Raw genomic sequence first — 14,679 nt, 5'->3', positions numbered from 1 at the left:
ATCAGGTGTTCAGATAGGTATACAATAGATTGCAAGTTCTGTCACTTTAGCAGAAAACTGGGCATCCCAATTTTTAGTCAAGTGCAATAATTGATGCATATAGTGCTATAGATTATAGCCAATATATCTAGAAAATGCCATTCTGCCCTATTTTGCTATAAATCCAGTCTTAACAAAAATACCCCTCTATAGAAGGATTATTCCTCTATACAGGTATAAAAACCATATAGTGGGTTTGTTCCCAACCTATTAATGTAGCCGAGTTGATCAAAACTGTGCGTGCTAATGCACGGAAAGTAATGCAGCCAGTTCCGACCAAACAATTGAAAAACTATGCATGCTTAAATATTTTATGTAGTGCACAGTTTTACAATTTTGTTGGATGAATGCATTGCTTTACAATTTTCATACGACTTGTACACCATTCACAATTCCTCTAAAATTGTAAAAAGTTAACACATTTTAATCATAGATACATGATTTTTTATTAGCTGTTATTTGCTTTGAACTATTGCTGTCAGTAACTGAGAGTACTCTCAGATCTGTACTTTGTGTCTTTTTTTGTTGTAAGTGTCGCTGGGTATTTTTCCCATATGGCTGTACAAGTTCGTAAGTGCCCACAAATATTTATTCTGTAAATATATATACAATGATAGTTACAAATAGTATAAATATACCCAGGGGCGGATCCAGTCATTTTTAAAAGGGGAGTACCAACAATATGCCCCCATTCAAATGCAATGATCCGTCAAAAAAAGGGGGTTCCAACTCCAAGACCCCCCGGACCCGCCACTGTATGCCATTAAGGTTCATCTGAAGGAATTGAAAAATATGGCCGTTTTTAATTTACACCCAAAAATCTACTATGAGTACAGATAAACTTATGCATCTAGGAAAGTTTTAAGGCATGGCAGGGCCTAGATATATAAAAGTTATATGGAGTCTATGTTTCAGAAAATCAATTACTTACTTGGATTTTGATGTGCATTTTTTTCCAGTCTGCAGAAGATAGCAAAATAAACAAACACACGAGTTTCATTTGATACGGTCCACTCAGTTACACAGTTTAAATCACCTATTGTTTACAGGTGTCTATTGTCCATCTATTGTCCATTTGAATCAATACTACTCACAACATTGATTACATGAGGGGAGCTTTTCAAACGTTTTCCCTACGTAGTTTATTTTTGCACCTTCTGCAGGAATGAAAAAAAAATGAATAGCAAAATCCAGAAAAAGTTTATAATTTTCTGAATCATAAAATGCATTTAAAATTTAATAATCTAGGTCCTGCCATGCCTTAAAACTTTTACAGGTGCACAGGTTTGTCTGTACTCAGAGTAAAATTTGTGGTGTAAATACGGCCGTATTAGCCAAAAGGTTATGATGAACCTTAAACAATAGTAGTCAAAAAAATTACCCAGTTATAAACGAAAATATTAGAACCTTACCTAAAAACTAACAAATAAAAACACCAACCTGTAAATATATATAGCTAATGGCGCAAGCCATCTGCAGGTTCCAACGCCTGAGTGACTACAGGTATAAAAAGATATTACAGGTAAGAAGGGATTTTTTGGCGGTAACTAGAGGACATACCGGTAAAAAGGCGTGCTTGATTTGGATTTATCATTCGTAAAGCGTCAATGTAATATAATAATGAATATGAAATATGATATGAATGCATGTATAACATAAAAAATAAATAAATAACAATAATAAAAATAAACTTAAAGAAATATTTCATGCGGTGACATTAGGGATGTGTAAATATCCTACCACGTCCGGTCTGTTTTTGTAAAATGTTTTTCTGCTTTGTATCGATCTCATGAGTCAAGCAAGCCCTTTTGAACTGATTTTTATAGTTTGTTCCTATGTTATACAAAACTATCCGATATATCTTGTGTCAACTAAATATTTGATAATCACGCGGATAGAGTGCATAATACTAAGACGGTCATTTAAAAAAATTGTCGAATTTTCAGTACACATTTGCTAAAAAAATTTTTTTAAAGGAAAATGCAGTTGTAAGTGTTTAAATAAAAGTTTGTGAGATTTATGATTCGGAACATCATTGATAAACACGAATCAGATCTCTTTTGATAAGATTAAAATATATTTAAGTAATTTATGTGCGTGCAGTGTCAGGGTAACACATTTCAAATGATTTTTTTGCTATTTTCTGATTGCCTTGCTATCTGCAAAAGGAATTTTTTAGAATGTTGATGATAACTCTAACGAAAAATCACTGCTTCTTTATTATTCTATGTAACATTTTTTTCTACAAACTAAATTCAATCGGTGTACATGAAGTGCATGTCTATCCTGTTACCACTACTAAATCAACAGTTAAATTGGTCCCCCTATGAATATGGAACTATTCAGTGCTGATTTCAAAAGCACAAATCATCCTAAAAATTTAACATTGCACGTTTCTTGCATAACAGTGTAGAGAAAAGAAAATTCAAGACATTTAGTGAAAAAATAGTGGGTACCCTTTTGTCATGTCTATGCTGTTACCAACATATTTATTAATTACACCAATATTATACTTGTAAAAAGTGCAATTACGTGTTGGAAACCAATATCACAACAGAAAAACATTATCACTTTATGAAAGGGAGTAGTTATTTCACAACAGCATTCATAAATAGGAATTTGTCTATCCGGACAGTAATAGGATAGACAATATTTGACAAAAACGTCTTTAAAAAGTTTATAATTACATATAGTTTCACACATAATGATTAATTAAGAAATAATTCATGGGGGCTTGCATATATCGTGATTTTACCACAGGTTGGCCCTTTATGACAAATATTTTACCCTGAGCGATAGCGAGGGGTAAAATATCGGCATAAAGGGACAACCCGTGGTAAAATCACGATATATTCAAGCCCCCATGAATTATTTCGATTCTAATAGGACAAATACGGCAATTCTTTTGGATCGAAGCGCTCTAGGTGAAGGCATTATTTGCCGTTCCCATAAATAAACGCACTATTAAATTGACGTAAAAGAACGGAGCAAACTGAGTAAATGGCATGCTTAAACTATTTACAATGACATATCATGCCAAGAAATCCTCGCTAAAAATTCCGGTCAACCTCCTACGGCATCCATTAGTAGTTTAAGATTTGATTTCATTCAATAAATTAATTTATGACCCGCGTGTACGTCTCACTTAAAACACAGCCATATATCAAATGGTCAAAATTAATCATCCATGTAATTTGCTCTATGGGATGCTTGCAAAATTTCAACGGAGGCAATTTCTTGGCATGGGAGAAAGGAAGAAAGACCATTCACAATTTGTCTTACATTTGTTTTTCTCTCTTTCTAGTAAATAAAAAAAAAATTAAACCTTTCAGATGTAGAGTTCATAAGAAGGAAATATTCCCTGTGGAACACCCCCATCCCCCCCCCCTTTTTGTGCTCTCCATTTTCAACCCTCTAATCTAATTAAAATTAAAACTTTGATTTCTAACCGATCTATTCATGTACCGGACCGGCAACTTTTTTGATTTAATAAGAAAATCTACAGTGCCGTTATACACATGCATGTTGATTGTTTGGAGTCCCCGCCCGAAAAGAAAGAAATAGTCTAACTCCAAGATACTATATTCCTGAATCACGTGATTTTTACTACGTGGAGCTTAAATTAGAATAAATACGGAATATGGAAAGTGAAACTACAATACATAACATAAAGTCCGTTCGCAAATAGAAGAAAAAGAAGATTATTTTTGGCAAAGGGTACCGGGGTAATCCTCTTTGTGTTCAAAATATACATGAAATATTTGCCACTGCCCTTGTCTCGGTTCTATGAATGTTTACCCTGTGTTTTCTATCTGTTACATGCCAAGAAATCCTCGCTAAAAATTCCGGTCGACCTCCTACGGCATCCATTAGTAGTTTAAGATTTGATTTCATTCAATAAATAAATTTATGACCCGCGTGTACGTCTCACTTAAAACACAGCCATATACCAAATGGTCAAAATTAATCATCCATGTAATTTGCTCTATGGGATGCTTGCAAAATTTCAACGGAGGCAATTTCTTGGCATGTTTAGATAGGTTTGAATGAATCTAAATGATAATTGTATTTATATATCTTATAAGGAAACAAAAAATGGCTTATATAACACATTTTAGCATCGTTTGTTTACGTTTCCTTGTTGTGATGATTTTCGGTTTCACAAGCGTGTATTTTCCCGTAAAATGCTTATATTCTTACGTCATCGTTCTATGACGTCGGGTAGCTCATTCATAAAAAAGCATATGACGCGGGAGTACGATCGGAACAGCCCAAACAATATATTCCGGCATTATGTTATTGTTCTATTATATGTCATTATGTTATTGTTCTATTATAAATTTGAAAATACTTTGAACGACAAACGACAAATTTATTTTACTCGCGAAGTGGTATTAACTATATGTGGATTCTTAAAAATTCTAAAGAACTTCTTGACAATTTTAAATCTCGGTCTATTTCTGAAATTAATTCTAACATAACTTTTGATTTTTTAACCCTGAATACCAACATTCCCCATGTGAAATTATAAAATTGTTTTGAATAAACATTGAATGACAAACTTTTTTCTTATGTGACGTTTACATTTTCTGACGTCAGACACGCAAAGCAATGAATGTGGTTTTTAATTTGATAGATGCTTTTGGGCTTTTTTGTAAATAATTGTTTGTTTTGATATTGTAACACAGTGATGACTGCTGTACCCATATTTTGACTATTTTATTTATAATGTCTGTTTTGTTCACGCATCGTTGTAAATATAACGGAATTTGATAAGACTGTCGTACAAGTGAGAGGTTTAGCGCTATAAAACCAGGTTCAATCCACCATTTTCTACATTTGAAAATGCCTGTACCAAGTCAGGAATATGACAGTTGTTGTCCATTCGTTTGATGTGTTTCGTCATTTGATTTTGCCATGTGATTAGGGACTTTCCGATTGAATTTTCCTCGGAGTTCAGTATTTTTGTGATTTTACTTTTTTCATATTTTACCACGGGTGTGTACTCAAAGCGTTTGAAGAACGTCATGTTAGAATTCAGCATATACAAATGCAATACTGCTATCTATGGAACGCCACAGCTGTCTTATGTGGAACTCTGCATGATATTACGTTATGCTGTTCTATTAATTATTACTTGTTATCGCACCGCGGGTAAACTATCACGTTGTGATTGGTTTAACGCCGTCACGTGGTGACCCCCTATGGATCCGTAGGGGGTTAGTAAATTTCATAGGGGGTTCATGACGTCACGTCTACTGCTAATGGTGGCGTCATCTATTAATGTTGTTGTGTTTCATTGTTTATTTTTCTACAAAACGCAGCAGAAAAGTCCCGCGTGCGATAAATTCGTTATACAGTTCACTACTGACCCCCTACGGACCATAGAGGGTGAATAAAATCCATAGGAGATTCGGCCTTCGGCCTCACCCCCTATGGATTTTACTAACCCTCTATGGATCCGTTGGGGGTCAGTAGCGAACCATATAACTTATAATGATAGTTTGTCTTTACATAATATGGTTTTGACTTTACGTAATGATGTTTTGATATAACTCAATATGGAATAGTCATTACTTAATGCTATTCCGATATTACACGATATGGTTTCGTATTGACTTGATATAGTTTTGTCATTACTTAATATGGTTTTGTCATTACTCGATGTGGTTTCACCATTATTTAATGTGGTTGTGTCATTAGGCAATGTGGTTTTAACATTACTTGATGTGTATGTGACTTAACGTAATGTAGTTGTTTCATTACATGATGTGGTTAACTTTTGTTATTTCAGTTCGTAATGATGATTTGTCAATTCTTTATATGGCTTTAACATTACGTAATGATGTTTCAAAATTTGACGATTTTACACTACATGATGTGTTTGTTTCAGTATTTGATGTGGTCATGTCATTCTTTGATGTGGTTATCCCATTACTACTTCGAGGTAAAACCACGTGACCATTTTGGAAAAATATGTTCTATTTTTAGACCGATTTCCATATGTCGTTTGTGTAATGCGCTTTGGATGAGTACCACTATCCATTAAGTTAAAGTTCAAATTAAAGTTCAAGTTGTTGTTCAGAGTTATTTGGCATGAAAAAGAGGAACGGCAGACAAAAATAAGAAAAATAGTACTAAAAAATTAACAGTAATTCGGACATAAGGGGGACATCCCCAAACCATTTGGTCCTGCCGTTTTTTCCTTAATTCTCAAATGGAAGCCAGGGCCGTAACTACATTGAGGGAAATGAGGCAAATGCCTCATGTTGGAAATTTCAACCAAAAACAAAAAGTTGAAATAAAACTTGTCTTCATATCAAATTGTTTCACGGCGAATGTCTTGCAAAAACAAGTTGTGTTTTTTTTTTCGGGATACGTGTCCCTCATTTACTTTTAGTTTTCAGTGTTGATTGTCTATTGTTTGTTGTTATGTGTCTTATCTGTTCCCGGGTTTGTCTTTCTGCTTTGCGTAAACTTAAGACAGTCGGGAAAGATCTATGATGACGGGTAAACGGATGTGTGGTTTGGCAATGTTACATGTGGGTATGGATGGGGGAGGGGAAACCTTCTTTTCTGTAATCAGTATATTTTTTACCCAATTCTTTCAATTTTGGAGTTATGATTATTCTTTACATTTAAGCACCCCATTATTCTCCATTCTTTATTTTTTGTTGCCCGTTATTCTCTATTCTGTAAACCCAATCAACACCCTCTTACACATGTCCACCGATGTCAAGATAATGTTCAAGAAAATGTTGTGAGATGATACGACTACCGGACATAGAAAAAAATGATAGTTTTTTTTCATTGAAAATTAAACTTTATATTCTTTCTATGCTCTCTTTTCTGTAAATAAAACTAAAAAGCTGACATGGGTTTGATTAAAGTGAGACAACCAATCTCCCGGAATCAAATCATTTAAAAATGGAAAAAAAAGTATTGCCTTATGACCTTTTAAATTGAAGTTCTAAACTGCCATTAAGCAGTGTTTAGGCCCTTACATAGAAAATGAAGGGATATGGAGTTAATGTGCATGGGACAAAATCGCACACAATACATAGAAAAAAATACAAATTATCAATGAATAGGGCTTTTATACATCTTGACAGTCGCTGGAGGGTCTTCAACAATGAAGGACTCATTCATACCCTACAACAAGATAAAGGCGGCCCCTAGCGTGGACTTAAGTGGTACTTAAAGAAGTGTACTGTGAGTCACAAAAAAATTACACCAAAGTCTAAATTCAATACAAGACCAGAACAGATAGATCCGGCACTATCCAGCTGGTATAATATTAAAACAGCACAAAAATGTAGCAATGAGGTCTAAGAACAGTTTTCCTGAATCTACCCTGAGTGTACCCTTTTTCCCCAGTGAGGAACTACATCAAATTGTAATTGAAGTGTGTTATAAAAATTGAATTCACATTGTTATATCAATGGTTATCAGCCCCCTCTTAACTTAATTAGAAAAAAAAAACATAATTGACAGGCAAGCCGAAACTCGATAAAAAAAAACAACTAAAAAAACGGCCACACACTTAACTATGTGAATTACAATTTTTTGCTTTATCTTACATATCGGTCTTCTGATGTTTCAATAAAAACTAAAAGTCTTACACTTAATCTATATATTGTGCGTTGAGACCAGAATATTGCCGAAAAAAAAATTAAAACAAAAGTTGCGTTTCAGATTAAGAAAGGATCCGGGAAATGCTCAGAATGCACGAGTTCGCGTTATAATTCCAGAGGGCCCCCAGACCCCTCGCCTAATTTTTTTAAGACTCGCTACGCTTGGCGAATATATTTTGCCTGACTTTTAAAAGAGACTAGTTACGGCCCTGGAAGCTGTAAATTAATAGATAAATTAAAGATTCTTGTTAACCCTGTGTCGCGCCTGATAATTCTGCTGTCAGTGTATAAGCGTAATGTTGACTGACTGTACATTAACCGGTACACTTAACTGGGGAACAAATGTTTTTTTCTGTAGATTCTTTTGTCTTGATCTTGAAGATTAACTCCTATACAAGTTTTATAACAATTCATGGAGGTTTACAAATTTATCATGTCAAAACAGTTTAATTCGGTAATATTTAATGCATTTAAAAAAAAACCTTATATAAAAATAAAGAAATGTGGTATGATTGCCAATGAGACAACTCTCAACCACATACCAAGTTTCATTACAATTCGACTTCAACTTTGAATTTGAGTCACCTTTTGACGTAGAGTTCGAGGTAAACCCTTATTTGGGTCTCATTTAGATTAAGATTAAAAGTTGAAATTCGAGTTATCTAATATGAGTTCTATTTTTTTTTATCGCGGATCAAGGGCATTTGCTCGAGCTTCCGAAAAGAGGGTTCAGGGGTAGGTATGTGCACAAAAGATAAACAATTTTACAGCATACAAAACACAACATAGAAATTGAAATAAAGTTAGATGTGGTGTGATTGCCAATGAGAAATTATCCACCATAGTTTAAATGCAGTGGATGCAAGCAATCATAGGCAACCGAACAGCCTTCAACACACCGTATAGTCGGCCACAAAAGACCACCACGTGAAAATGTGAAGTAATTCAAACGAGAAAACTAACGGTCTAATTAATAATCTACGAAAAACAAATATGACACACATGAAACAACGACAACCATTGAACTACAGGCTCCTGGCTTGGGGCAGGCATTTAAAGAAAGTGCACGCGGCGGAGTTTAACATGTATGTCAGCTCTAAACCCTATCCTAACCTAGTGTATAATAGCACAGCATAAGAAGAAAATGTAATGACAGTTTTGATTGGCTCAACTCAATAGATCAGTATGACTGGGTAACATAAATCCATCAGCGTGATCTCGGGTGCTACGGAAGGCCGGGTTAGCGGATTCTGCTCAACTTGTGGCACCCGTCGTGTTATTCGTGAAAGTACAAACCAAGTGATTTGGTTTTGTTTGGTAGTTTACATTCGAGGAAAAGATGACGGGATTGTGGTTACGACAACTGGAACCTATCCGTCGTCACCTGTGAAACAGATGTATTTCATTTTTTTTCAATTAGTGCGTGGTATATCAGAAACTGCAATTAATAAGAAAACTAACGGCTTAATTAGAAAAAAAAAACAATTTACCAAAAACAAATATGAAGGACCTAAATCATTAAAAAATACTAAAATCACAGCCCCTTGACATGAGATGGACACATAAAGAAATTAACAGAGCTTTCTGTATATTTGATTATTTTAAATCTACAGTTTAAGGTTGCAATAGAAAATATCAAAAATTTTACATAACAACCATATGAAAAAAAAAGCTTTTTGATAATTGCTGAAGAGACAATGGTTTAGTGAAAAACATCAAAGCTGTGATTAGATACATATTTGAAATAATACACATCTATAACCTATTTGAAATAATACACATCTACGGTTGCAAACTTTAAACAGGTGCTATCCAGCACTTTGATTAATTTAGGGTTAGGTTTATAAGTTTGGCTTGTGTTAACCTCCCCCCCCGCCCGTTTCTCGATTTGTTTTTGATATATTAGGACATTTTATGGTCATTGATTTCATAGTTTAATCGGCCAAGGAGGCGGAGCTAGACATTGAAATAACAACTTTTGAGATGGAAGTTAGAGTACTGCATGGTCTAAGCTCCTCCCATTCTTTGCTTTTCCTATGACAAGCGACACACGGCGAGACTGGAGAGTGCAATAACTAAAAAAAATCATTCAGATAACGCACTCCTCTAAAAATAACCGAAGTTAACTCACTCGAAGATCAAAGGAAAAATGACCATTCATGTTACAAGTAAAGGATAATGTGATAAAATCTATGAGAGCATCTAAACAACACGAGCACTCAATTAAATAAGCACCTGCGCGTAGAATCCTTCACGATACGCTATCATTCTTTTGTATTTTGAAATGGAAACAGTTGATTAATAAATATAACCAGAGACATTTAGTACATTAGCTGGACCCTAAACAAAAAAATAAAAAAATGCCTGTTGTTCAGTGGTTGTCGTTTGTTGGTGTGGTTCATAGGTGTTTCTCGATTCTCGTTTTTTGGCCCCCGCGTAAAGTGTTGCAGTGACATGGAAATACCGGGCGTCCGTCCGTCCAGTCTTGTTAGCACTCTCACAGGTACAATTCTTGCCAGATTTTTATAAAACTTATACAATAGGTTAATATCAGCAATATCACGGACAAGTTCTATAATTGTGGCCCATCGACTTTTTTTAAAAAGAGTTATGCCCCTTGGAAATATTAAATTTATGGAAAATGGCCTCGTTAGCACTCTCACGGGTAAAATTCTTGCCAGATTTTTATAAAACTTACACTATAGGTTAATATCAGCAATATCACGGACAAGTTCTATAATAGTGGCCGATCGACTTTTTGAAGAAGAGTTATGCCCCTTGGAAATATTAAATTTATGGAAAATGGCCTCGTTAGCGCTCTCACGGGTAAAATTCTTGTCAGATTTTTATAAAACTTATACTATAGGTTAAAATCAGTAACATCTCGGATAAGCTCTATAATGGTGGACGATCGACTTCTTTTAAAAGTGTTATGCCCCTTGGAAATATTAAATTTATGGAAAATGGCCTCGTTAGCGCTCTCATGGGTACAATTCTTGCCAGATTTTTATAAAACTTATACTTTAAGTTAATGTCAGCAATATCTCAGAAAATTTTTATAATGGTGGACGATGGACTTTTTTTAAAAGAGTTATGCCCCTTGGAAATATAAAATATGTGCAAACGCGGGGAACATTGAAACTCTGTTATTTTATTTATATTAGACCATTGGTTTTCCTGTTTGAATTGATTTACACTAGTCATTTTGGGGTCCTTTATAGCTTGCTGTTCGGTGTGGGCCAAAGGCTCCGTGTTGAATGCCGTACTTTGAACTATAATTGTTAACTTTTTATACATTGTGACTTGGATGGAGAGTTGCCGTCTCATTGGCACTCATACCACATTTTCTTATTTATATAACTCAGTGAAAATGGACGTCACACTAAACTCCGAAACATGTAAATGAACTAAAATTAAAAAAATATACAAGACTAACAAAGGACAAATGCTCCTGACTTGGGACAGGCGCAAACATGCAACGGGGTGAATCATGTTTTGTGAGATCTCAACCCTTCCCCTATACCTCTAGCCAATGTAGAATAAACAAACACAGAGTAATACACATAGTAAAACTCAGTTTAAAAGAATTCCGAGTTCGATGTCAGTATAGGTAACAGAAGAAACTAAGCAAAATGACATTGATGCATACATTAACAAAGGCCGAGTAATAGCAGTTACTGACATGCCAGCCCCAGACCTCAATTAATCTGATTGAAAGATTATGTCTCCATCATATGATGAACATACCAATTTTAAAGTATTTTGTTTGACCCATCCAGGGCTCCATCCCAAAATATCCCGCAATCGAGGCGAACACGCTACCACGAGACCTTCGAGGTAGTTTGTATGTCTCGTGAGTTTTGCGCTAGGTGGAAAAGGGCCTAACCAAGGAAAACTGTGCGCCAAAATGTGCATGTTACTTTAAAAGATGAATGTTTAATATTCGCAAATTAAAGTGTATTTATACATGTTTTCATTCTCAGCCTTAGAAAATAATATCATCACAATTAAAAGTATATGTTTATTCTAAGTTGTATAGTTATGCGCATTTAGTTAGCTGTCTTCTTACATGTTTTCCCTGCTAAGTGTAAAATTTGTAGTGAAATTGAGTGTTTAAATTGTATATTTTGAAGTTGAAGTTCTTGTTCATGTAACTAAATGTGTTTCAGTTCTCAACATCAACAGATTTCCATTTAGTCTGTCAAGTTTCCGTTTTTTTCCTATTCATTTTGTGATGTTGTCAAAGGAAATACACACTGTCAAGAATGTTGCATTTTATTGGGAAATATCATCTAATTTTTTAATGCCTATCGATTTTTGTCAGCCAATCAAAAGTACAGATTCTTATGAAACATACATGTAATGTAAATTAAATTAAAGGGGCATTAGCTACGAAATACATAAAAACAATTAAAATATGATTGTATTTGTTCAATCATTAATGGAAGTGAAATACTGAAATAATAATTCGCTTTAAGCAGCCAGTTTGGTTCAAGATTGTCAAAACAAGCTAATAAACATCGCTGATGAATTATTCACTTGCAAGTGAATAATTTGACCTCATTGAAACCGTATGCATGTGACCTTCAATTTAATCCCTTAGCTAGAGATGGGTTACGCATGAATTAGGCGTGTTCCGTTATTAAAAGGAAAAGAATGACAACATTGAACGTGAAACAAGGGTAAACCATTTGATTGACCGATTCGATCCACAAAAACTCATTCTTATACAGGTAAAAACGATGATTAACACATATTTTTAACCTATAATATGAAATCAAATGGATCTAGAAAAATCCAATTGCATGGGTTCGCTATCTATTTATACCTATAGTTATGTTTATATCGGGGTATATCCTATACGCTAATACCTATTATTAATGAATACAATATATATAGTATTGCCGATAGCCCAGCAAGCATAGTGAACAACGGAATTTATTAATTATTTACATATATGTAATATATACAATTCCTTGATATATCTTAGACCACCTTCGGAATGAAAACAGGTGTATTAACAGTATCTCTAAATTATGAAAATAAAAAAATAACAAACTTAAAAAGTTAGAAAAAATCCATAAAATTATTGTCAGATCTTATGTTTTCGTACGTCATATAAATTCGTTCTATGCGCGCTTTTTCAATAGAAATTGTGGCACGATAACCCATGAGACGAGATTGACAGAAAAAGGATGGAGTATTTGTGAAAGGAAACTTATATTTTATTTAAACATGGCTGAATATCGCTTATTTCCAACTCACAAGAGAAAAAATCCGCAAGTTTCATGTGTGGATCCTGGATTTTGAAAAGGGGTGGTGGGGGTAAGACAGCCAACGTTTGGAGTGGTAATTGTAAAAGTCTATGCATTTATCCTATGTGTAGCTCCATTTCGGGGGCAAACTCTTCCCCTAACCCGCCTCTGCATTTATGTGAATTAATATAGTTTATAAAACACCTAAAAAGAAATTGAATCAAAGGTTTCAGCATTGTTTATTTTTAAATCACACTAGAAGATAACGACGTCAAAGGAAATAATATGACGTTAAATGTGATTTTTTTTTAATCTCAATTGTAACGATCAATACTAATTAACGGTAGAATATTGCATGCTGAGATTTATATGGTGGATAGTACATATACTATAAGGATGCTTCATGTTCTTTATTTATAAGTTTTGATGCAATATATATTTCATCATTTCTTACTAGGATGTTGGGCGCTTTACCGGAGAAGTAGGCATAAAATTGTATATTATCAGCTAATTGTTTTTTTTTTAAATTCATTTATGTTGAAAGAATTCTACAGTATACAACATCAGAGACTAATAAAGCATAATATGTATTATATGTCTCTGATATCATTTAATTTGAAATTGTCAAAATTTATCAAGAGATGTCACCTGTGCATTAGATAGGACTGTAAATGGGCGTAGCTAGGTATCCAATAAACTGTAGGCACAAATTGGGGCAGGCAGGTCCAGGACAGAGCCCTGGTAGGTGGTTAAGCCCCCCGAAGGAAAAACGGTTTTCAGCATTTTTAGTTGCAAAATTTTGTGTACTAAAACATAAAATTTACTGGTCACTGTATCATGATAATATACATGAAGAAAAGTTCGAAGAATTATAAATAATTTTACAATAATAATTGTACAATAACATATGACTGATGAATTAACGCAGTACAATAGAAAATCTATTTTTTTACAATATGCATTGCCCAGCTTAGATCAGCGTATCCCTGTAATTAAGCAGTACATCCTGTTAGGTATTTTCATATCTATTCCTTTCTGGTTAAGGATAATTGATATGATCCTTCCTTTAAAAAATCTGCGCGTAGACACAGACTACTATATAATAATACTATCCTTTGGGATAGGCATCGACCATTTAAACCTTCACCCTCCCCCGGCCACACAAACACATACACACGCACACAGTCGATGCCTAATGCAGAGGTTCTGTTCATACTATATATATTAACAAATTTCAAGACTGAATTCATATTTTCTGATATCCTGTACTGTAATTTCCCTACCTGCTAAGGAATTTGAATAATTATGATTATTACACGTAGATCTGAGAGTACTCAAAGTTAGTTGATTGATTGATTGATTGCTTAAAGTCAGTGGCAAATAGTGCATGCATGTTCAGCCGGGACAAAAACAAATTTACAATATGTAAGTCCTGTAATAGGGGTCGTCGAGGATGAAGGTCTGGAAATTTGGAAATGCCATTGGAAATTGAGGGTTTATTGGATAGATACAGAAATTTTGCCTTTCAGCAGCCCACGTACGGACCCTTCAAAGATTTGTTGTAAGTGTTCTTAATGTGCAGAGAGCGTGGCATTCTCTCTACGCTTTGGCAAGGGTTTTATTGTAGGTTGGATGAAGACCAAGTGGAAAGCTAGTTGAAAGCCGACAACAACCGTAATAAAAATCTCACGTATCTAAGAATAAAAGTCAAGGTTTTGAACATGTTGAGTTTCATTCAAGTATTTGTTGAT

The 14,679-nt window shown here is 34.4% G+C and overlaps 1 long non-coding RNA gene across 30 annotated transcripts in view; it reads right to left on the bottom strand.

Moving 5' to 3' along the window:
• Window positions 1-14,679, bottom strand: part of LOC127733270 (uncharacterized) — a 266,208-nt gene that overhangs the window by 209,155 nt on the left and 42,374 nt on the right. The gene's annotated exons all lie outside the window — the stretch shown is intronic.

This window comes from Mytilus californianus, unplaced genomic scaffold (assembly GCF_021869535.1).
Source record: "Mytilus californianus isolate M0D057914Y unplaced genomic scaffold, xbMytCali1.0.p SCAF_3, whole genome shotgun sequence".
NCBI lineage: Eukaryota > Metazoa > Mollusca > Bivalvia > Mytilida > Mytilidae > Mytilus > Mytilus californianus.
The sequence above is the reverse complement of the archived record's forward strand: the minus strand, read 5'-3'. Positions and strand labels throughout refer to the sequence as shown.